The sequence below is a fragment of the Mobula birostris genome, chromosome 9 (assembly GCF_030028105.1).
Source record: "Mobula birostris isolate sMobBir1 chromosome 9, sMobBir1.hap1, whole genome shotgun sequence".
Taxonomy (NCBI): domain Eukaryota; kingdom Metazoa; phylum Chordata; class Chondrichthyes; order Myliobatiformes; family Myliobatidae; genus Mobula; species Mobula birostris.
Window position 1 is genome coordinate 97,726,418 of NC_092378.1, and position 26,637 is coordinate 97,753,054.

Consider the following 26,637-nt stretch of genomic DNA (forward strand, 5'->3'; position numbering starts at 1 on the left):
AGATTACAGAGGAGGAGATGTTTGCTGTCTTGAGACAAATTAGGGTGGATAAATCCCTTGGGGGCTGGCAAGTTGCTCCCGTGGACTCTGTGGGAGGCAAGCAGAAATTACAGGGGCCCTAGCAGAGATATTTAAAGCAGGTGAGGTACAGTGGATTGGAAGATAGCTAATGTTCCATTATTTACAAAAGGCTCTAAGGAAATGCCAGGAAATTATAGGCCAGCGAGCCTGACATCAGTAGAAGGTACGTTATTATAAGGACTTCTAAGGGACTAGATATATAAGTATTTGGATAAACAAATACTGATTAAAGACAGTCAATATGACGTTTAAGAGAAATTTGGATGAGATGTATATTTTGAGCTATGTTTTGGGTGCAGGTTAACAGAACTAAGTGGATTAATAATTCGGCACGGACTAGATGGGCCAAATGGCTTGTATCTATGCGGCAGGATTCTATGACTCTATGACTCAAGGACAATAAGCTTGATGACCTGACACTGCTTCTCCTCTTCCTAAAATTGTTCTATCCCTATATGTAACAAAAACAGTGAATGCTGGAAATTATTAGCTGGTTGGGCAGCACCTGTACAGAGTGAAACAAAGTCAGGAACCTTTAATCATAACTGTAGATGCCCCCGATCCAAAGTTAAACCAAGAAGTGCTAGAGACCCTTAGTAAGTCAAGCTGCATCTATGGAAAGAGAAACAAAGCTGACATTGCAGGCTGAAGAATCTTTGTCAAATGAAGATGCTCAGGACATGCTAACTGCCTCCAGCGCATTCTGGTTTAATTTCATCACTCTAGTGTTTTGCTTTCCATTTGAATGTGTGAGTGTGTGTTCTTCATGTGAAAAGCGGGCAATATTATTTTTAGACCCATTCGTCACCGCCCCCCCCCCCCGTCATAGTTCTTTCACTAGGTACCAGATGGTAAAATATTCAAACAACTTGTGTTCTATGGATGAACCAGGCAAAGAAGTCCCAGTATAGCCCCCCACCTCCCCCGGATCTGCAAGGACCTGAGCAAAAGGAAGGAGGAAACAGATTCAAGAAAACCATTCAAGAAACTTATGCAAAGAAAAACAAAAACATGTTTTGAAGGGATGCAGGATAGAAGGCTAGAAACAACAGGGCAACAGAACAAATTTCCCTCGAAATAATTACTCCATTCAATGAGATACTGGCTGAACTCCACAGTCCCACCATTGTCCTATACCCCTAATGACTTGGACCTTACTGGATGCATTCCCAGCGCTCGATGTTGCCAGATGTAAACACTCTCCACAAACAATCGCCTGATCCAATTGTGGATAGCAGAGCCTTGATTTCTGTCAAACTGCCATTGATTGTAACAATTTTAAAATATTCAGAGATGGTAGCATATTAAAAATGGAATAAATGAGCAAACCAATAAAAATAGAACATAAAATAAGTTCATTAGAAGCCCATGCAACATTCAGAAATAATTTCAAGTAAGAAACTAACGTAAAACAATGAAAAAATGCTATTTCACAGGCCCTGTGGAAATCTAATGTTAGTTCTGGATTAATCTGCGTTTGGAGAGGCAAAATCCTGGAGAGATACTAGGAAGTCCAAGCTCTGCCATTGGACATTGGATGGATCTACCTTCCACTCGGGCAGCACCTATTTCTTTTTATTTATTCAGCAATACACTGCGGAGTAGGCCCACACCGCCCCCGGAACCCCCAACAAACCTGATTAACCCTAACCTATTCACAGGACAGCTTGCAATCACCAGTTAACCTACCTGCTACATCTTTGGGCTGTGGGAGGAATCTGGAGCACCTGGAGACAACCATACGTTCCAGTGGGCGCAAGTACAGACTCCTTGCAAATGGTGCGGGAATTCAACTCCAAACTCTAGAATGTCTCAAGCTGTAATAGCGTCACACTAACCGCTAAGCTACTGTGGCACCCATATGGAGGATGTGAGAACTACTGACAAATGAATGGTTTCAAGCCATTGTTAAATCCACTCCTAAGGTTAACATCAGTTCCTTTTGTTAATGAAAATCTGTCAATCAAAGATTGCAGGGCAGTGTTCCAAGTGTTCCTTCCTTTCTTTGTTTCCTTAACTTCAAAGATTCAATGATTCAATGTACATTTATTATCAAAGAATGTATAAATTATACCGCCTTGAGATTTATAGAACATAGAACATAGAATAGTACAGCACAGTACAGGCCTTTCGGCCCACAATGTTGTGCCGACCTTCAAACCCTGCCTCCCATATAAGCCCCCACCTTAGATTCCTCCAGACAGCCACAAACAGTCAGCTTACAGACAGCCACAAAGCAATAAATCCAAAAGAACCCAATTAAAAAAAGACCAACTACCAATGCACAGAGAAAGAAAAAAAAAACACAAATCATACAAACAGTAGAAACGAGCAAAGTGCCACGAAGCTCACAGATATGAAGAGCAGTAGCCGCAGGCAGTCTCACAGACTCAGCTCCACAGAGTGAGAGGGGAACGTTACAGGAGAATGAGTGAAATCAGTTCGACTCTCACCTCCGATCTTGACACCTCGCATTTCCAATCTATCTGGACTGCCATTTAAATTGTCCAAACAGCAGATGAGTAAGACAACCTACTCATAAAAGATCAAATTGTAATCAATGGACTAGTCCTAGAAATGAGTAATAGAGTCATAGAATATATTGTATGGAAACAGGCCCTTTAGTCAATTTGGAATGCTAATCAAAGTTAGTTAGTTTAGTTATTTCAAGTTTAATTATTTTTCAACCAGCCATGAATACTCAGGATAACAACCAAACAAAATAGCATTCCTCCAGGGCCAAGGTACAAAACACAGTACCAACAGTCACACACAGCACAAGGCACATATAGCACATATAAGATAGCAAGTAAACATACAGACACTCAAAAAATATATAACCCAAATCCCTGAGTGACTTGTCCAGTAAATTAATAGTGAATGGATGTTAGCAGTAAGAAGAAGTGGTTCTCAGCAGCCCACAGACAAAACGTACACACCACGCAGTCCAGCTTGTCCTGCCACCGAATGAACAGTGGATGGCAGCACCAACAGGGAAGGCCAACCCCTACCCAGCATGGACACCATGCTACACCACTCGATGGTGGCCGATCCAGTCAGAGTCGCTTACATGCCTCCAGCTATGGTGTGAACAGCATTATAGTTAGACTACAAGAAATCTGTAGAGCAACACACATTAAATACTGCAGGAACTCAGCAGGTCAAGCAGCATCTATGAAAAAGAGTAAGCAGTTAATGTTTCAGGCCAAGACCCTTCCTCAGGACTGGGGACGGGGATGGGGGGGCCGGGACTGTCTTATATTTGAACCTTGGAGCATGAGTGATACAATATGGAAACTACGTCTTTCAGCAGACCGAGTCTGCCAAGCACCTATATGCAGTAATCCTCCACTAATCCCACTTTATTCTACACCCCCACCCACTCCATCAACTTCCTATCAATTGTACCACTCACCTACACACCAGGGGCAACTTACAGTGAACAATTAACCTCCCGACACTACCCTGCCTTCAAAGAGCCAGAACAAGAGTGGGCTGAATGGACTCCTGTACTGTGGTGTATTTCATCTGTCAAGCTCCATTCAGCCCATCCCTTGACGTTCTCTTCTCTTGATCCACCATATGTTGTTGGTCGTCTTTGGGTCAGCAACATTTACTTGTCCTTAATTGGTGGAAAAGCCCACAGTATTTCACTGTTCTCTGAACGGAAAATTGATTTACTGTTTTGCTTTTCTTTTACTCAAAAAAACTCAGCCATGAAAACAAGTATCAGTTCTGCCTGACAATACGTTATTCACAGTAAGAACTTCAAGGACTGGAAGGGAGCCATATTACTTTGGAGGTCGGCCACCATCTGTCACCCTCCTCATTTCCAATCCATTTGCTTATTTTCTTTCTATTTTACTCTCCCATATTCTCACAGCCGCCCACATACAATAATAGGAGAGTGTATATAGAACAATTCAATAGAGTGCATATGGAGGAATTCAGTAGAGTGCACATAGCACAATTCAGAAGAGTGCATATGCAATAATTCAGTAGGGTACATATAGGGCAATTCAGTAGAATGCATATAGAGCAATTTAGTAGAGTGCATATGGAGCTATTCAGTAGAGTCCAAATGGAATAATTCAGTAGAGTGCATATGGAATAATATACTAGAGTCTCTATGGAACAATTCAGTAGAGTGCATATGGAGCTATTCAGAAGAGTGCATATGGAGCAATTTAGCAAAGCTCATATGGAGCAGTTCAGTAGAGTGCATAAGGAGCAATTCAGAAAAATGTATATAGAGCAATTCAGTAGAGTCCATATGGAGCTATTCAATAGAGTGTGTATAGAACAATTAAGTAGAGTGCATATGGAGCAATTCAGTAAAGTGCATATGGAGCAATTCAGTAGATTCCATATGGAGCAATTCAATAGAGTGCATATGGACCTTTTCAGTAGAGTACATATGGAGCAACTCAGAAAAGTACAAATGAAGCTGTTCAGTAGAGTGCATAAAGAGAAACTCAGTAGAGTGCGTATGCAGCAGTTTAGTAGAGTGCATATACAACAATTCAGTAGAGTGCATATGGAACAACTCAATAGAGTGCATATGGAGCTATTCAGTAGAGTGCGTATGGAGCAATTCAGTGGAGTTCATATAGAGCAATTCAGTAGAGTGCATATGGAACAAATCAGTAGAGTGCATAGGGAGCTATTCAGTAGAGTGCGTATGGAGCAAATCAGTAGAGCGCAAATACAGCAATTCAGTAGGGCATATATGGAGCAATTCAGTACAGTACATATAGAGCATTTCTATAGAGTACATATGGAACAATTCAGTAGAGTACATATGGAACAATTCAGTAGAGTACTTATGGAATAATTCAGTAGAGTGCCTATGACACATACTGTGGAGTGCATATGGAACAATACAGTGGAGTGCACATAGTGCAATTCAGTAGAGCTCACATGGAGCTATCCAGTAGAGTGCTGATGGAGCAATTCAGTAGAGTACATATGGAATAATTCAGTAGAATGCACATGGAGCAATTCACTGGAGTACAGAAGGAACAATTCAGTAGAGTGCATATAGAATAATTCAGTAGAATGCATAAGGAGCAATTCACTGGAGTGCATATGGAACAATTCAGTAGAATGCATATGGAACAATTCAGTAGAGTATATATGGACAGTTCAGTAGAGTTCATATGGAATAATCCAGTAGAGTACATATGGAGCAATTCATAGAGTGCTAATGGAGGAATTCAGTAGAGTGAGTATGGAATAATTCAGGAGAGCGCATATGGAGCAATTTAGTAGAGTGAGTATGGAACAATTCACTGGAGTTCAGATGGAACAATTCAGTAGAGTACATATGGAGCAATTCAGTAGAGTACATTCGGAGCAATTCAGTACAGTGAGTATGGAATAATTCAGAAGAATGCATTTGGAGCAATTCAGTAGAGTGCATATGGAATAACTCAGTAGAGTGGATATGGAGCAATTCCATAGAGTGCATATGGAATAATTCAGTAGCGTTCATGTACAGCAATTCAGTGCAGTGCACTTGGAATAATTCCAAAGAGTGCAAATGCAGCAATTCAGTAGAGTGTATATACAGCAATTTAGTAGAGTGCATAGAGAGCAAGTTAGTAGAGTGCATATCAAACTATTCTGTAGAGTGCATATGGAGCAATTCGGTAGAGTGCATATGGAGCTATTCAGTAGAGTGCATACGCAGCAAGTTAGTAGAGCGCAAATACAGCAATTCAGTAGAGTGTATACAGAGCAATTCAGTAGCTTGCATATAGAGCAATTCAGTAGAGTACATATGGAACAATTCAGTAGAGTATGTATGGACAGTTCCGTAGAGTGCATATAGAATAATCCAGTAGAGTGTGTATGGAGCAATTAAGAAGAGCACATATGGAGTAGTAGAGTGCGCATGCAGCAGTTTAGTAGAGTGCACATGGAATAATTCAGTAGAGTGCTTATGGAGCTATTCAGTAAAGTGCGTATGGAGCAATTCAGTAGAGTTCGTGTAGAGCAATTCAGTAGAGTGCGTATGGAGCAAATCAGTAGAGTGCATAGGGAGCTATTCAGTAGAGTGTGCATGGAATAATTCAGTAGAGTGGATATGGAGCAATTCCATAGAGTGCATATGGAATAATTCAGTAGAGTTCATGTACAGCAATTCAGTGCAGTGCACTTGGAATAATTCGGGAGAGTGCAAATGCAGCAATTCAGTAGAGTGTATATACAGCAATTAGTAGCGTGCATATCAAACTATTCTGTAGAGTGCATATGGAGCAATTCGGTAGAGTGCATATGGAGCTATTCAGTAGAGTGCGTATGCAGCAAGTTAGTAGAGCGCAAATACAGCAATTCAGTAGAGTGTATACAGAGCAATTCAGTAGCTTGCATATAGAGCAATTCAGTAGAGTACATATGGAACAATTTAGTAGAGTTTGTATGGACAGTTCCGTAGAGTGCATATAGAATAATGCAGTAGAGTGTGTATGGAAAAATTAAGAAGAGTGCATTTGGAGCAATTCAGAAAAATGTATATAGAGCAATTCAGTCGAATATATATAGGGCTATTCAGTAGAGTGGATATGGAGCAATTCCATAGAGTGCGTATGGAATAATTCAGTAGAGTTCATGTACAGCAATTCAGTGCAGTGCACTTGGAATAATTCAGAAGAGTGCAAATGCAGCAATTCAGTAGAGTGTATATACAGCAATTTAGTAGAGTGCATAGAGAGCAAGTTAGTAGAGTGCATATCAAACTATTCAGTAGAGTGCATATGGAGCTATTCAGTAGAGTGCGTATGCAGCAGGTTAGTAGAGCGCAAATACAGCAATTCAGTAGAGTGTATACAGAGCAATTCAGTAGCTTGCATATAGAGCAACTCAGTAGAGTACATATGGAACAATTCAGTAGAGTATATATGGACATTTCAGTAGAGTGCATATGGAATAATCCAGTAGAGTGCATATGGAGCAATTCAGTAGAGTGGATAGGGAGCAATTAAGTAGAGTGTATATACAGCAATTCAGTAGAGTCCATAGAGAGCAAGATAGTAGAGTGCATATCGAACTATTCTGTAGAGTGCATATGGAGCAATTCGGTAGAGTGCATATGGAGCTATTCAATAGAGTGCGTATGCAGCAAGTTAGTAGAGCGCAAATACAGCAATTCAAGAGAGTATACACAGAGCAATTCAGTAGCTTGCATATAGAGCAATTCAGTAGAGTACATATGGAACAATTCAGTAGAGTATGTATGGACAGTTCCGTAGAGTGCGTATAGAATAATCCAGTAGAGTATGTATGGAGCAATTAAGAAGAGTGCATATGGAGCAATTCAGAAAAATGTATATAGAGCAATTCAGTAGAGTCCATATGGAGCTATTCAGTAGAGTGTGTATAGAACAATTAAGTAGAGTGCATATGGAGCAATTCAGTAAAGTGCATATGGAGCAATTCAGTAGAGTGCGTATGGACCTTTTCAGTAGAGTACATATGGAGCAACTCAGAAAAGTACAAATGAAGCTGTTCAGTAGAGTGCATAAAGAGAAACTCAGTAGAGTGTGTATGCAGCAGTTTAGTAGAGTGCATATGGAATAATTCAGTAGAGTATGTATGGACAGTTCCGTAGAGTGCATATAGAATAATCCAGTAGAGTATGTATGGAGCAATTAAGAAGAGTGCATATGGAGCAATTCAGAAAAATGTATATAGAGCAATTCAGTAGAGTCCATATGGAGCTATTCAGTAGAGTGTGTATAGAACAATTAAGTAGAGTGCATATGGAGCAATTCAGTAAAGTGCATATGGAGCAATTCAGTAGAGTGCGTATGGACCTTTTCAGTAGAGTACATATGGAGCAACTCAGAAAAGTACAAATGAAGCTGTTCAGTAGAGTGCATAAAGAGAAACTCAGTAGAGTGTGTATGCAGCAGTTTAGTAGAGTGCATATGGAATAATTCAGTAGAGTGCATATACAACAATTCAGTAGAGTGCATATGGAGCAATTCAGTGGAGCTCATATAGAGCAATTCAGTACAGTGCATATGGAGCAAGTTAGTAGAGCGCAAATACAGCAATTCAGTAGAGTGTGTACAGAGCAATTCAGTAGAGTGTGTACAGAGCAATTCAGTAGCTTGCATATAGAGCAACTCAGTAGAGTACATATGGAACAATTCAGTAGAGTATATAAGGACAGTTCAGTAGAATGCATATGGAATAATCCAGTAGAGTGCATATGGAGCAATTAAGAAGAATGCATATGGAGCAATACAGTAGAGCTGACATGGAGCTATCCAGTAGAGTGCAGATGGAGCAATCCAGTAGAATACATATGGAATAATTCAGTAGAATGCTCATGGGGCAATGCTCTGGAGTGCATATGCAGAAATTCAGTGCAGTGCACATGGAATAATTCAGTACAGTGCAAATGCAGCAATTCAGTCGAAGGCATATCCAGCAATTCAGTTGAGTGCATATAGAGCAAGTTAGTAGAGTGCATATCGAACTATTCTGTAGAGTGCATATGGAGCAATTCAGTAGAGTACATATGGAATAATCTGGTAGAGTGTATATGGAGCAATTCATTAGAGTGCATATGGAGCAATTCAGCAGTCCAGATGGAGCAATGCAGTAGATTTCATATAGAGTAATTCACTAGAGTGCATATGGAATAATTTAGCAGAGTGCATATAGAGCATTTCAGTAGATGCATATGGACCTATTCAGTAGAGTGCATATGGAGCAATTCAGTATAGTTCTTATAGAACAATTCAGTAGAGTCCATATGGAGCTATTCAGAAGAGTGCATATGGAGTAATTTAGCAGACTTCATATGGAGTAATTCAGTAGAGTGCATATACAGCAATTCAGTAAAGTTCATATAGAACAATTCAGTGCAGTACATAAGGATCAATTCAGTGGAGTGCATATGGAGCTATTTAGTAGAGTGCACATGGAATAATTCAGTGGAGTGCATATAGGACAATTCAATAGATTGCATATGGAGCAATACAGTAGAGTGCATATAGACCAATTCAGAATAGTGAAAATGGAGCGATTCAGTAGACTGTGCATGCAGCAGTTTAGTAGATTGCATATGGAATAATTCAGTAGAGTGCATATACAGTAATTCAGTAGAGTGCATATGGAGCTAGTCAGTAGAGTGCATATAGAGCAATCCAGTAGAGTGCATATTGAGCAAATCAGTAGAGCGCAAATCCAGCAATTCATTAGAGTGTATATAGAGCAATTTAGTAGCTTGCATATAGAGCAATTCAGTAGAGTACATATGGAACAATTCAGCAGACTATATATGGACAGTTCAGTAGATTGTATATGGAATAATTCAGAAGAGTGCATATGGGACAATTCAGTAGAGTCCATATGGGACAGTTCAGTGGAGTGCATATAGTGCAATTCAGTCGAGAGTATATGGCGCAATTAAGTAGAGTGCATATCGAGCAATTCAGTAGAGTCCAGATGGAGCAATTCAGTAGATCACATATGGAGAAATTCAGTAGACTGCATATAGTGCAATTCAGTAGAGTGCATATGGAATAATTCAGTAGAGTGCATATTGAGCAATTAAACAGGGTGTATATGGAGCAATGCAGTAGAAGTGCATATGGAACAATTGCATAGAGTGCATACGGTGCAATTCAGAACAGCTCACATGGAGCTATCCAGTAGAGTGCAGATGGAGCACAGTAACATATAGTAAAAGCAGGAATGATATGATAAATACACAGCCTATATAAAGTAGAAATACTTCTCTACGATGATTGCCTGCACAGATCTCCGTAGCGAAAATCTCACGCAAGCGCTCTTGGCAGAAAATTTCACGCAAGCGCTGTTGGCATAAATGTGATCTCCAGTAACCTTTAAACTATGAAGCTGCCAAATCTACCAAATAACATGTAAAAATACACAGCTTATATAAAGTAGAAATAATGTATGTACAGTGTAGTATCACTTACGGGAATTGGGAAGACATCGAGCACTCTGATGATGGTGTGATAGATTGAGTCATCGCAAGTTGGGGCAGTGCAGTGGCCCCCACCCTCCAGGCCGCCGACTGATACATTGCCGCGAAGCACGCAGGGGTAACCGGGAGCCACACAGCACATCTTGAAGAAAAAAGCCGAAATAAACATGCTAATTAATTAGGTGCTGCCTGGCACGTAAATGTCGGCGCAGATCAGAGGCGATTGCCGAAGCATCGGCATTGATCTGGGCTGAAAATTACGTGCTAGGTGGCACCTAATTAATTAGCATGTTTATTTCGGCTTTTCTCTTAAAGATGTGCTGCGTGCCTCCTGGCTACCGCTGCATTCTCCACGAATCAGTACAGTATCTGTCCGGGGCCCGGGGGTTGGGGTGGTGGGACACGGGGGTGTCATCTCATCGTCGATCAGGGCAGGCAGCTCATCTTCTCCTATGACTGTCCGTCTCGATGTCGAAGGTCGAGGTTCGTCGTCTGCTGTGGCTGATGTGGAAGGCTTGCTTGACTGCTGAGCCTCGCGCATTTTTCTAACACACAGTTCTTTGTAAGGACTCAAAACATCCTACAAATATCCCCTAAACCTACGTATCCTCTCAAAATTAAAGTCATACTTTATCATTGCAGTGAAAATCTCACGCAGTTGCTTCACGTTCAGTTCCTGGACGACTTCACTTTCGCTACTGCATTCGGTTTTGATTGTTATCCTTTCCTCTTTCAATTGCATCAGCTCTTCATCTATCAGTTCTTGGTCATGGGATGCCAAAACCTCTTCAACATCATCTTCATCAGCTTCCACAAGCCAAACTCACTTTGTCCTTGCTTCATTCACCACGATCGAAATTATGTCTAGTTTTACCCTATCTGTAAGACAGTTACGAGCTCTTTCAGGCTTTTACAACACCTTAGAACTCATCTTGCTCACCTTGCAAACAGCTGCTCACAGGCTCGTGATTCAGCAATGCCGTTCCGAATCCGGGGGAGAGCGGCTGCTCGGGGTGCGCGCTGCCTTTTATCATGCACTGATTTTTTCGCGCTGATTTTTTTATTGCGAGCTGCCTTTCTTCGTAACAGTGAAAACACCTTCTGAAAGCGAAAACAGGGTACTAATGTAGGTCTTTCGTAACAGTGAGGTTTCATAAAGCTAACGTTCGAAAAGCGGGGGACACCTGTATAGCAATTCAGTGCAGTGCACATGGAATAATTCAGTAGTGTGCAATTGCAGCAATACAGTCGAGTGCATTTGGAGCAATTCAGTAGAATGCATATGGACCTTTTCAGTAGAGTACATATGGAGCAACTCAGAAGAGTGCAAATGGAGCTATTCAGTAGAGTGCATATAGAGCAATGCAGTAGAGTGCATATGGAGCAAAACAGTAGAGTGCAGATGGAAGAATACGATAGAGTGCATATGGCGCAATTTAGTAGAGTGCATATGGAATAATTCAATAGAGTGCAGATGGAGCAAATCAGTAGATTGCATATAGAGCAATTCAGTAGAGTGCATATATAGCAATTCAGTAAAGTGTATATGGAGCAATTCAATAGAATAGATAGGGAGCTAATCAGTAGAGTACATATGGAATAATTTAGTAGAATGCATATGGAAGAATACAGTTGAGTGCATATGGAGCAATTCAGTAGAGCTCACATGGAGCTATCCAGTAGAGAGCAGATAGAGCAATTTAGTAGAGTACATATGGAATAATTCAGTAGAATGCACATGGAGCAATTCACTGGAGTGCATATGCAGCAATTCGGTAGAATGCATATGGAGCAATTCAGTAGAGTTCATATAGAGCAATTCAGTAGAGTGCATATGGAGCAAATCAGTAGAATGCATAGCGAGCTATTCAGTAGAGTGCGTATAGAGCAAATCAGCAGAGTGCATATGAAGCAATTTGGTAGAGTGCATAGGGAGCAATTCAGTAGAGTGTAGATGGAGCAATTCAGGAGAGTTCAGATGGAACAATTCAGTAGAATGCATATGGAATAGTTCAGTAGAGCGCATATGGAATACCTCAGTAGAGTGCATATAGAGCAATTTAGTAGCATGCAATTGGAGCAGTACAGTGGAGTACATACGGACTAGTTCAACAGAGTACATATGGAATAATCTGTAGAGTATATATGGGGCAATTCAGTAGAGTGCATACAGAATAATTCAGTAGAGAGCATCTCAAATAATTTAGTACAGTGTATATGGAGCAATCAGTAGAGTTCATATAGAGAAATTCATTAGACTGCATTTGGAGCAATTCAATAGAGTACATATGGATCAATTCAGTAAAGTGCATATGGTATAATTCAGTAGAGTGCATATAGAGTGATTTACTGGAGTGCATACAGAGCGATTCAGTGGAGTGCATATAGAACAATTCAGTAGAGTACATTTGGAATAACTCAGTAGAGTGTATGTGCAGCAATCCCGTGGAGTGCATGTGGAGCGATTGAGTAGAGTGCTTATGGAGCAATCGGTAGAGTGCATATGGTGTAATTTAGTAGAGTGCATATAGAGCAATTCAGTGGAGTGCATTTTGAGGAATTTAGCAGAGTGCATATGGAATAATTCATTAGATAGCATATGGAGCAATTCAGTTGAGTACTTATAGCGCAATTCAGTAGAGTGCATATGGAATAATTTAAAAGACTGCATGTGGAGCAATTCAGTAGAGTGCATACGGAGTGATTCAGTAGAGTGTATAGGGAATGATTAGGTAGAGTGCATATGGAACTATTCAGCAGAATGCATATAGAGCAATTCAATAGAGTGTATATGGAATACATCAGTAGAATGTACATACAACAATCCAGCAGATTGCATATGGAACAGTTCAGTACAGTGCATATAGAAAAATTCATTAGCTTGTATATGGAATAATTCAATAGAGTGCATATGGAGCAATTCAGTAAAGTTCTTATGGAGCAATTCAGTAGAATACATGTGGAGTAATTCAGTAGAGTGTGTACGGAGCAGTTTAGAAGATTGCATATGGAATAATTCAGCTGAGTGCATATAGAGTGATCTAGTGGAGTACATTTGGAATAAATCAGTAGTGTGTATCTGTGGCAATTCAGTAGAGTGCATCTCAAATAATTTAGTACAGTGTATATGGAGCAATTCAGTAGACTGCACTTGAAGCAATTCAATAGAATACATATGGAGCAATTCAGTAAAGTGCATATGGAGATATTCGGTAGAGTGCATATGGAGCAATTCAGTAGAATGTATAGGGAGCGATTCAGAAGAGTGCATATAGAACTATTCAGCAGAATGCATATGGAGCAGTTCAGTAGAGTGCATATAGAATAATTCATTCGAGTGCAAATGAATAATTCAGTAGAGTGTATACTGAGCAATTCGATAGGTTGCATATGGAATAATTCAGTAGATTGCATATAGAGCAATACAGTAGCATGCATTTGGAGCTATTCATTAGAGTGCATATGGACCAATTCAGTAGTGTTCATGCGGAGCAATTCAGTAGAGTGCATATGGAATAAATCTGTAGAGTGTATATGGAGCAATTAATTAGAGTGTATATGGAGTAATTCAGTAGAGTGCATCTCAGATTATTTAGTACAGTGTATACAGAGCAATCAGTAGGGTTCATATAGAGAAATTCATTAGACTGCATTTGGAGCAATTCAGTAGAGTGCATATGGAGCAATTCAGTAAAGTGCATATGGAATAATTCAGTGGAGTGCATATAGAGCGATTTACTGGAGCGCATATAGAGCAATTCAGTAGAGTGCATTTGGAATAATTCAGTAGAGTGTATGTGCAGCAATCCAGTGGAGTGCATATGGAGCGATTCAGTAGAGTGCTTATAGAGCAATCAGTAGAATGCATATGGTGTAATTTAGTAGAGTGCGTACGGAGTAATTTAGTAGAGTGTCTCTGGAGCAAGTTAATAGAGTGCATATGGAATAATCCATTAGAGTACATATAGAGCAATTCATAGAGTCCGTATGGAGCGATTCAGTAATGTGTGTATGGAACAATTCAGTAGAGTGCATATGCAGTTATTCAGTGGAGTGCATTTGAAACAATTTAGTAGAGTGCCTATGGAGCAATTTAGAAGATTCAATATGGAATAAATCAGTAGAGTGCATATGGAATAATTCTGTAGACTGCATATGGAATAACTCAGTAGAGTGCCTATAGAGCAATTCAGAAGGGTGCATATGGAGTAATTCAGTAGAGAGTATATGGAGCAGTTCAGTAGAGTGCATATAGAGCAATTCAGTGGAGTGCATTTTGAGGAATTCAGCAGAGTGCATATGGAATAATTCATTAGATTGCACATGGAGGAATTCAGTCCAGTACTTATAGCACAATTCAGTAGAGTGAGTATGGAATAATTTAAAAGACTGCATGTGGAGCAATTCAGCAGAGTGCATATGGAGCGATTGAATAGAGTGCATTAGGAACGATTAGGTAGAGTGCATATGGAACTATTGAGCCCAATGCATATGGAGCAATTCAGTAGAGTGCATATGGAATACATCAGTAGAGTATACATACAGCAATCCAGTAGAGAGCATATGGAACAATTCTGTACAGTGCCTATAGAAAAATTCATTAGATTGTATATGGAATAATTCAGTAGAGTGCATATGGAGCAATTCAGTAGAATACATGTGAAGTAATTCAGTAGAGTGTGTATGTACCAGTTCAGAAGATTGCATATGGAATAAATCAGTAGAGAGCATATAGTGCGATTTAGTGGAGTGCATACACAGCGATTCAGTAGAGTGCATTTGGAATTAATCAGTAGAGTGTATATGCGGCAATTCAGTAGAGTGCATATGGAATGATTTAGCAGAGTGCATCTCAAATAATTTAGTATAGTGTATATGGAGCAATTCAGTAGTCTGCATTTGAAGCAATTCAGTAGAATACATATGGAGCAATTCAGTAAAGTGCATATGCAGATATTCAGTAGAGTGCATATGGAGCAATTCAGTCGTGTGCATATTGAATCATTCAGTAGTTTTCATATGGAGTAATTGATAGCGTGCTTATGGAGCAATTCAGTAGAGTGCATATGGAGTACAATAATTCAGTAGAGTGTGTATGGAGCCATTCAGTAGCGTGCATATGGAGCATTTCATAGAGTACATATGGAGCAATTCAGTAGAATGCATATGGTGTAATTTAGTAGAGTGCGTATGGAGCAATTTAGTCAATTGTGTCTGGCGCAATTTAGTAGAGTGCGTATGGAGCAGCTTATTAGAGGGCTTATGGAATAATTCAGTAGAGTGCATATTGAGCAATTCAGTAGAATCCATTTGGAGCAATTCAGTAAAGTGCATCTGGAACAAATCAATTAAGTGCGTATGGAAAATTTTAGTAAAGTGCGTATAGAGGAACTCACTCGAGTGCATATTGAGCAATACAGTAGAGTGCATATGGAATAATTCAGCAGAGTGCATATAGAGATATTCAGTAGAGTGCATATGGAGCAATTCAGTAAATTGCATATGGATAATTGAGTAGAGTGCATATTGAGCGATTCTTTAGAGTGCATATTGAGTAATTTAGTGGAGAATACAGAACGATTCAGTGGAGTGTATATAGGGCGACTCAGTAGAGTGCATTTGGAATATTTCTTTAGAGCTTATGTACAGCAATCCAGTACAGTGCATGTGGAGTAATTCAGTAGAGTGCATATGGAGCAATCATTTAGGGTGCATGTGAAATAATTCATTAGAACGCATATGGAATAAATGAGTAGAGTGCATATACAGCAATTCAGTGAAGTGCATATACAGCAATTCAGTAAAGTGCATATACAGCAATTCAGTAAAGTGCATATGAAGCAATTCAGTAGTGTGCATATGGAATAATTCAGTAGATTGCATATAGAGCAATTCCTTAGAGTGCATATGAAGCAATGCAATAGCGTGCATATGGAATAATTCAGGAGAGTACATATGGAGAAATGCAGTAAATTGCATATGGATAATTGAGTAGAGTGCATATTGAGCGATTCATTAGAGTGCATATAGAGTAATTTAGTGGAGAATACAGAACGATTCAGTGGAGTGCATATAGGGTGACTCAGTAGAGTGCATTTGGAATATTTCTTTAGAGCTTATGTACAGCAATTCAGTAGAGTGCATATGAAGCAATTCAGTAGTGTGCATATGGAATAATTCAGTAGATTGCATATAGAGCATTTCAGTAGAGTGCATATGAAGCAGTTCAGTAGAATGCATGTGGAGTAATTCAGTAGAGTCCATATAGAGCAGTTTAGAAGAGTGCATATGGTATAATTCAATAGAGTGCATATGGAATAATTCAGTTGAGTTCATACAGAGCGATTTATGGAATGCATATAGAGCGAGTCAGTGGAGTGCATATAGAGCGATTCAGTAGAGTGCATTTTGAATAAAACAGTAGAATGTATATGCGGCAATTCAGTAGAATGCATATGGAATAATTCAGTAGAATGCATCTCAAATAATTTAGTACAGTGTATAGGGAGCAATTCAGTAGACTGATTTTGGAGCAATTCAGTAGAATACATATGGAGCATTTCAGTAAAATGCCTATGGAGATATTCAGTAGAGTGCATTTGGAACAATTCATAGAGTGCAAATGGAGCAATTCAGTAGAGTGCACATGGAATAATTCAGTAGAGTGCACATGGAGTACAATAATTCAGTAGAGTGTGTATGGAGCAATTTCGAAGTAGAATGTTTCTGGAGCAATTTAGTAGAGTGCACATGGAATAATTCAGTAGATTGTATATAGATCAATTCAGTAGAGTGCATATGGAGCGATTCAGTAGGGTGCATCTGGACCAATTCAATTGCGTGTGTATGGAAAATTTTAGTAAAGTGCATATAGGGGAATTCACTCGAGAGCATATTGAGCAATTCAGTAGAGTGCATATTGAGCAATACGGTAGAGTGCATATGGTAAAACTCAGTAGCATGCATATGGAATAATTCAGAGAGTGCATATAGAGAAATTCAGTAGAGTGTAGGTAGCCCCCCTGGCCAGCCTCAGGGTCGCTCGGCTCGCTGTCGTCTAGGGAAACAGCCTCAGCCCCGCCAAACTGGGTAATTAGTTTGTGTGGATGCTGTGTGATGTACCCCACGCCGCCCAAATAAAAGACAATACACCAGATACGATTAAATGATATACAGTTTATAGATATTACTGGAACTATATAATTAAGAGAGAATAAAATATAAAAGGCGCCACACTTATCAAATTTCAATCTCTTCATGCACAAAACCGCTGGAGCTCAAGGACCTTCTTCTTCACCCTGCGACGCCCCTCGGACCACCTCGACCGGCCGCCTGGGACCACCAACGGTGGTCGACCAGACACTCCACACAAGTCTGTCTCCGTCTCCTCGCCGAACGTCCTGCTCGGGGTCCAACCCCGTTAGCGGACTCACAGCACCTGGTCCATCCTCTGTCTCAGTCTCCCGCCTTCTGCCCCAAAATCCCGCGCATACAGTATCTTCAAATACACCAAAACCATAACAACTATCCCAATTGGTTAATAGCACTCTCTTATCACACTCTAAACCAAAACAAGCTGCTAGCGCAAACTTTCTCAGCGTTTAACACAACAAAGCCGCATTTCCCAGATTAACATAACAAAGACGCCATTTTAATTAGCCTCTGCAGTAACATAAAAGTCAAAACCCCCTTACATGTATATGGAGCAATTCAGTAAATTGCATATGGAATAATTCAGTAAAGTGCATATAGAGTAATTTAGTGAAGTGCATACAGAACGATTTAATGGAGTGCATATAGAGCGATTCAGTAGAGTACACTTGGAATAATTCAATAGAACGTATGTACAGCAATTGAGTACAGTGTATATTGAGCAATTTAGTAGAGTGGATATGAAGTAATTCAATAGCGTGTATATGGAATAATTCGGGAGAGTGCATATGGAGAAATTCAGTAGAATGCATTTGGAGTAATTAAGTAGAGTCCGTATGTTTCAATTTAGTCTAGTGTCTTTGGAGGAATTAAATAGAGTGCATATGGAATAATTCAGTAGAGTATATATGGAATAATTCAGTAGAGTGCATATGGAGCCATTCAGTAGAGTGCATATGAAGACATTCAGTATAGTGCATATGAGCAGTTTAGTAGAGTGCAAATGGAATAATTCAGTAGACAGCTTACAGAGCAATTTACAGGAGTGCATACAGAGCGATTCAGTGGAGTGCATATAGAGCAATTGAGTAGAGTGCATTTGGAATAATTCACTGGAGTGCATATGGAACAATTCAGTACAGCGCACATGGAGCCACTCAGAATAGTGCATATGGAACAATTCAGTAGCATGCTTATGGAACAATTCAGTAGAATGCATATGGAGTAATTCAGTAGAGTGAGCATTGAGCAATTTAGTAGTAAAATGTCTCTGGAGCAAGTTAGTACAGTGCATATGGAATAATTCAATAGAGTGCATATAGAGGAATTCAGTAGAGTCCATATGCAGCAATTCGGTAGGGTACATCAGTACCAATTCAATTGAGTTGTATGGAAAGCTTTAGTAAAGTGTATATAGGAGAATTCACTCGAATGCAAATTGAGCATTTCAGTAGAGTGCATATTGAACAATACAGTAGAGTGCGTATTGTAAAACTCAGTAGAGTGCATATAGAGAAATTCAGTAAAGTGCATATGGAATATTCCAGTAGAGTGCAGATAGAGCAATTTACTGGAGTGCATACAGAACGATTCAGTGGAGTGCATTTGGAATAATTCAGTAGAGCGTATGTACAGCAATCGAGTACAGTGCATGTGGAGCAATTGACTAGCGTGCATATGAAGCAATTCATTAGGATACATATGGAATAATTCATTAGCATGCACATGGAATAAATTAGTAGAGTGCATATAGAGCAATTCAGTAGAGTGCATATGAAGCAATTCAGAAGTGTGCATATGGAATAATTCAGTAGAGTGTATATGGGGCAATTCAGTTGAGTGCAAATGGAATAATTCAGTAGAGTGCATATGGAGCCATTCAGTAGAGTGCGTATGGAGTAGTTTAGTAGAGTGCATATAGAATCATTCAGTAGAGAGCATATAGTGCGATTTACTTGAGTGCAAACAGAGCGATCCAGTGGAGTGCATATAGAGCAACTGAATAGAGTGCATTTGGAATAATTCAGTAGAATGTATGTACAGCAATCCAGTAGAGTGCATGTGGAGCGATTGAGTAGAGTGCATATGGAGCAGTTTAGTAGAGTGCATATGGAATAATTCAGCAGAGTTCATATAGAGCGATTAAGTGGAGTGTATATAGATCGATTCAGTAGAGTGCATTTGGAATAATTCGGTAATAAATCAGTGGAGTGTATATGAAACAATTCAATAGTGTGCATATGGAATAATCCATAAGGAGCAATTCAGTAGAGAGAATATGGGGCAGTTCAGTAGAGTGCATATAGAGTGATTCTGTACAGTGCCTATGGAGACATTTAGTAGAGTGCAGATGGAGCAATTCAGTGCAGTGCATTTTGAGGAATTCAGTAGAGTGCATATGGAGCAATCCAGTGGAGTATTTATAGCACAATTCATTAGAATTCATATAAAGCAATTTAGTAAAGTGCATATAGAACTATTCAGTAGAATGCATATGGAGCAATTCGGTAGAGAGGATATGGAGCAATTCAGTCAAGTACTTATAGCTCAATTCAGTAAAGTGCATATGGAATAATTCAGCTGAGTGCATGTAGAGCGATCTATTGGAGTGCATACAGAGTGATTCAGTGAAGTGTATATAGATCGATTCAGTAGAGTGCATTTGGAATAATTCAGTAGAGTGCATGTACAGCAATCCAGAAGAGTGCTGTTGAGTGATTCTGTAGTGTGCTTATGGAATAAATCAGTAGAGTGTATATGAAGCAATTCAATAGAGTGCATATGGAATAATTCAGTAGAGTGCATATATAGCAATTCAGTAGGGTGCATATGGAGTAATTCAGTAGAGTGCATATGGATCAATTCAGTAGAGTGCATATGGAACAATTCAGTAGAGAGAATATAGAGCAGTTTAATAGAGTGCATACAAAGCAATTCTGTAGAGTGTGTACGGAGAAATTTAGTGGAGTGCAGATGAAGCAATTCAGTAGATTGCGTATGGAGGAATTCAGTAGAGTGCATACAGAATAATTCAGTAGAGTGCATATACAGCAATTCAGTAAAGTGCATATAGAGCAATTTATTAGAGTGCATATAGAACTATTCAGTACAGTACATATGGAGCAATTCTGTAGATAGCATATGGAGCAATTCAGTAGAGTACTATAGCGCAACTCAGTAGGGTACTTACAGCGCAATTCAGTAGAGTGCATACGGAGCGATTCAGCAGAGTGTATAGGGAGCAATTCAGTAGAATGCATATAAAGCAATACAGTAAAGTCCTAACGGAGTGATTCAGTAGAGTGCATCTGGACCAAGTCAATTGACTGCATATGGAATATTTCAGTAAAGCACACGTAGAGTAATTCATTAGAGTGCATATTGAGCAATTCAGTAGAGTGCATATGCAGCAATACAGTAGAATGTGTATGGAATAATTCAGTAGAGTTCATATGGAATAATTCTGCAGAGTGCATATACAGCGATCCTGTAGAGTGCATATAGAGTAATTTAGTGGAGTGCATACAGAACGATTCAGTAGAGTGCATATAGAGCAATTCATTAGAGTGCATGTGGAATAATTCATTAGAATGCATATGGAATAAATCAGTAGAGTGCATATAGAGCAATTCATTAGAGTGCATATGGAATAATTCAGTGGAGTGCATATGGAGAAATTCAGTAGAATGCATATGGATTAATTAAGTAGAGTGTGTATTGAGCAATTTAGTCTGGCGTCTTTGGAGCTATTCAGTAGAGTGCATATGGAATAATTCAGTAGTGTGCATATGGAATTATTCAGTAGACTGCATATAGAGCAATCTAGTAAAGTACATATGGAGCAAATCATTAGAGTGTATATGGTGTGGCTCAATAGAGTGCATATGGAGCAATTCATAGAGTTCTTATGGAGTAACCAGTAGAATAACATATGGTGTAATGTAGTAGAGTGCATATAGAATAATTCAGTAGGTTTCATACAGGGCAATTTAGTAGAGTCTGTATGGAGCGATTCAGTAATGTGTGTATGGAACAAATCAGTAGAGCGCGTATGGAGCAGTTTATTAGAGTGCATACGATATAATTCAGTAGAGTGCATATGGAACAATTCAGTAGATGAATATGGAGCAATTCAGTAGAGAGAATATGGAGCAGTTCAGTAGAGTGCTTATAGAGTGATTCTGTAGGGTGCATATGGAGACATTTAGTAGAGTGCATATAGAGCGATTCAGCAGAGTGCATATGGAATAATTCAATAGAGTGTATATGGAGCAATTCAGTAGAGTACTTATAGCACAATCCTTTAGAGTGCATTTAGAGCAATTTAGTAGAGTGCTTATAGAACTATTCAGTAGAGTGCACATGGAGCAATTCAGTCGAGTACTTGCAATGCAATTCAGTAAAGTGCATATGGAATAATTCAGCTGAGTGCATATAAAGTGACCTATTGGAATGCATACAGAGCTATTCAGTGTAGTACATACAGAGCGATTCAATAGAGTGCATCTGGAATAATTCAGTAGAGTGCATATATAGTAATTCGGTAGAGGCATGTGGAGCAATTCAGTAGAGAGAATATGGAGGAGTTCAGTAGAGTGCATATAGAGTGATTCTGTAGAGTGCATATGGAGAAATTTAGTGGAGTGCATATAGAGCAATTCAGTGCAGCGCATTTTGAGGGATTCAGCAGAGTGCACATGGAATAATTCGGTAGAGTGCATATGGAGGAATTCAGTAGAGTACTTATAGCACAATTCGTTAAAGTGCATATAGAGCAATTTAGTAGAGTGCTTATAGAACTATTCAGTAGAGTGCATATGGAACAATTCAATAGATAGCATATGGAGCAATTCAGTCGAGTACTTGTAGCTCAATTCAGTAAAGTGCATATGGAATAATTCAGCTGAGTGCATATAAAGTGACCTATTGGAATGTATACAGAGCTATTCAGTGTAGTACATACAGAGTGATGCAGTAGAGTCATTTGGAATAATTCAGTAGAGTGCATATATAGCAATTCTGTAGGGTGCATATGGAACAATTCAGTAGAGTGCATATGGAACAATTCAGTAGAGGCATATGGAGCAATTCAGTAGAGAGAATATGGAGGAGTTCAGTAGAGTGCATATAGAGTGATTCTGTAGAGTGCGTATGGAGAAATTTAATAGAGTGCATATAGAGCAATTCAGTGCAGTGCATTTGGAGGAATTCAGCAGAGTCCATATGGAATAATTCAGTAGAGTGAATATATAGCAATTCAGTAGGGTGCATATGGAACAATTCAGCAGAGTGCATATGGAACAATTCAGGAGAGTGCATATGGAGAAATTCAGTAGAATGTATATGGATTAATTAAGTAGAGTGTGTATTGAGCAATTTAGTCTGGTGTCTTTGGAGCTATTCAGTAGAGTGCATATGGAATAATTCAGTAGAGTGCATGTGGAATAATTCAGTTGAGTGCATATGGAATATTTCAGTAAAGCACACGTAGAGGAATTCACTAGAGTGCATATTGAACAATTCAGTAGAGTGCATATGGAGCAATACAGTAGAGTGTTTATGGAATAATTCAGTAGAGTTCATATAGAATAATTCAGCAGAGTGCATATAGAGCGATCCTGTAGAGTGCATATAGAGTAATATAGTGGAGTGCATGCAGAACGATTCAGTGGAGTGCATATAGAGCAATTCAGTAGAGTGCATGTGGAATAATTCAGTTGAGTGCATATGGAATAAATCAGTAGAGTGTATATGAAGCAATTCAACAGTGTGCATATGGAATAATTCAGGAGAGTGCATATGTAGGAATTCAGTAGAATGTATATGGATTAATTAAGTAGAGTGTGTATTGAGCAATTTAGTCTCATGTCTTTGGAGCTATTCAGTAGTGTGCATATGGAATAATTCAATAGAGTGCATATGGAATAATTCAGTAGTGTGTATATGGAATTATTCAGTAGACTGCATATAGAGCAATCCAATAAGGTGCATATGGAGTAAATCAGTAGAGTGTATATGGTGTGATTCAATAGAGTGCAAATGCAGCAATTCATAGAGTTCTTATGGAGCAATCAGTAGAATAACATATGGTGTAATGTTGTAGAGTACATATAGAATAATTCAGTAGATTTCATACAGAATATGGAGCAGTTTCGTAGAGTGCATATAGAGTGATTCTGTAGAGTGCATATGGAGAAATTTAGTGGAGTGCATATGGAATAATTCAGTAGAGTTCATATGGAGCAATTCAGTAACCTGCATATACAGCAATTTAGTAAAGTGCATGTAGAGCAATTTAGTAGAGTGCATATAGAAATATTCAGTAGAGTGCATATGGAATAATTCAAAAGAGCACGTGGAGCAATTCAGCAGGGTGCATATGGAGGAATTCAGTAGAGTGCATATGGAGCAATTCTGTAGCTTGCATATACAGCAATTCAGTAAAGTGCATATAGAGCAATTTAGTAGAGTGCATACAGAAATATTCAGTCGAGTGCATACGGAGCAATTCTGTAGATAGCATATGGAGCAATTCAGTAGAGTACTTATAGCGCAATTCAGTAGAGTGCATATGGAATAATTCAAAAGAACGCATGTGGAGCAATTCAGTAGAGTGCATAGGGAGCGATTCAGAAGAGTGCATATGGAACTATTCAGCAGAATGCATATAGAGCAATTCAGTAGAGTGCATATAGAGTGATTCAGTAGAGTGCATAGACAGCGATTCATAGAGTACTTATGGAGCAATTTAGTATAATGCATATGGAGTACACTAAGTCAGTAGAGTGTGTATGGAACAATTTAGTAGAGTGTGTATGGAATAATGCAGTAGAGTTCATATGGATAATTGAGTAGAGTGCATATAGAGCGATTCTGTAGAGTGCATATAGAGTAATTTAGTGGAGTGCATACAGAACGATTCAGTGGAGTGCATATAGAGCAATTCAGTAGAGTGCATTTGGAATAATTCAGTAGAGCATATGGACAGCAATCCAGTACAGTGCATGTGGAGTAATTCAGTAGAGTTCATATGGAGGAACTCATTAGAGTGCATGTGGAATAATTTATTAAAATGCATATGGAATACATCAGTAGAGTGCATATAGAGCAATTCAGTAGAGTGCGTAGGAAGGAATTCAGTAGAGTGCATATGGAACAATTCAGTGGACTGCATATGGAATAAATCAGTAGAGTGTATATGAAGCAATTAAATAGTGTGCATATGGAATAATTCAGGAGAGTGAATATGGAAAATTCAGTAGAATGCATATGGAGTAATTAAGTAGAGTGTGTATTGAGCAATTTAGTCTAGTGTCTTTGGAGCTATTCAGTAGAGTGCATATGGAATAATTCAGTAGAGTGCATATAGAGCAATTCAGTAAGGTACATATGGAGTAACTCTGTAGATGCATATGGAGTAATTCAGTGAGGTGCATATGGAGTAATTCAGTAGCATGCATATGGAACAATTCAGCAGATGCATATGGAGCAATTCAGTAGAGAGAATATGGAGCAGTTTAGTAGAGTGCATATAGAGCGATTCTGTAGAGTGTGCATGGAGTAATTTAGTGAAATGCAGATGGAGCAATTCAGTAGAGTGCATATGGAATAATTCAGTAGAGTGCATATAGAGCGATTCAGTAGAGTGGATGTGGAGCAATTCAGTAGAGTGCATATACAGAGTCACGTGATTGGCAACAATGAATTATCAATTGAGACAGGTTTTATAAAAAGAAACAAACATTTATTAAACTCTGCTCAACAATAGCGAAAAATATTCAAACGACTAACTTAACCAGAAGTTAACTGCTATATGGCAACTCTGGAACAGTTCTTAAAAGGGTAAATGTGAAAACAGTTCTTAAAGTGGTAAATTCGAAAGTCCAAGTGATTTACACAGTCAATAAGGAGAGACTTCTCTGGAAACGGATTTCTTCGAAGACATGATGTTACTGCTGATTCTCCAAAGGATTCACGACGAAGGTAATAATACGGCTTAAAGGAACTGACCTTTTCCTGGCAAGTGAACACTGCACAACTTCCCTGCTCTTGCAGGAGTTATCTCAGAAACAGGTCACCACTTCTGAATGAATCCTTGATAAGGTCGATCCTCTATAAAACCGCCGAACGACTCCAACTTTTGTCCGATCCTTCAGGTTCCCATCCTTTAGTCAGGTCTTCATTCTCCAACACTACTGTAAAGGTAAATCAAATATACACCAACAAAGCTGGCTGCGATTGGTGAAACTGCTGGTACAACTATTTTACCTTACAATATAAAGTAGGATTCCTCTTTAAAGCGAAACTACATCATGAGAGAAATACGCAGCATAACAGAGTAAATAATGAAGCAAACAACAACTCAACTGGAACTAACTACGTCACACCACGGGTCTCCTTTATACCTGTTGAGAACAGGTCATCATGTAACCTCACACTAGTGGGAAAATTACATCATGTGATCTCCACAAAATCATTACATCATGCTCATAAGCAGTCACAACATACCCATGGGGTATGTAACACCTTCCTCCAAAAAAGAAAATTTTGGTCTTTTAGGAGCAAAATTTTAACTATTTACACACAAAAAAACAAATGTATAAAATTTATAACATACAAGATATACACAGTATTATCATACAACATCTTGTAAACTAATATACAGTAGGAGTGTTACAAATGTTATAATACCATTCCATCAAAAAAATTTATATTGTACATTTAACATCTAGATACACAGTCAGCGATCATATTATCTTTACCTTTAATATGAGTTATCAAAATATTATTCTCCTGTAACATCAAACTCTAATTTAGTAATCTTCTATTTTTGTTTTTCATCTTACTCAAAAACACTAACAGATTATGATCAATATAAACTATGAGTGGTTTCTGAGTTGTATCAACATACACTTCAAAATGTTGTAAAGCCAAAACAAGAGATAATAATTCCTTTTCTATCATTGAATAATTTCCTTGATGAGCATTAAATTTCTTAGAAAGTAAGCTACCAGACGATCAACTTCATCACCCTCATCCCTTTGAAGTAACACTGCTCCTGCAGCTTCATCACTAGTATCTACAGCTAATGAAAATGGTTTGTCAAAATCAGGGGATTTCAGCACAGGTTGATGACATAGCATAGTTTTCAATTTATCATAGGCCTCTGGACAGGGCTCTGTCCAAAAAAACTTCTCATTTTTCTTCAAGAGGTTAGTTAATGGAAAAGCAATGTTAGCAAAATTCTTACAACATTTTCGGTAAAATCCTACCATTCCCAAGAATCTTCTGAGAATTTTTTTACCAGTTGGAGTGGATACCTCTAAAATTGCCTGAACAGGAGCTAATTTTCCTTGACCCACAACATAACCAAGGTAGGTCACCGTGGCATGACCAAATTCACTTTTAGCTAAGTTAATAGTTAAGTTAGCTTTTGA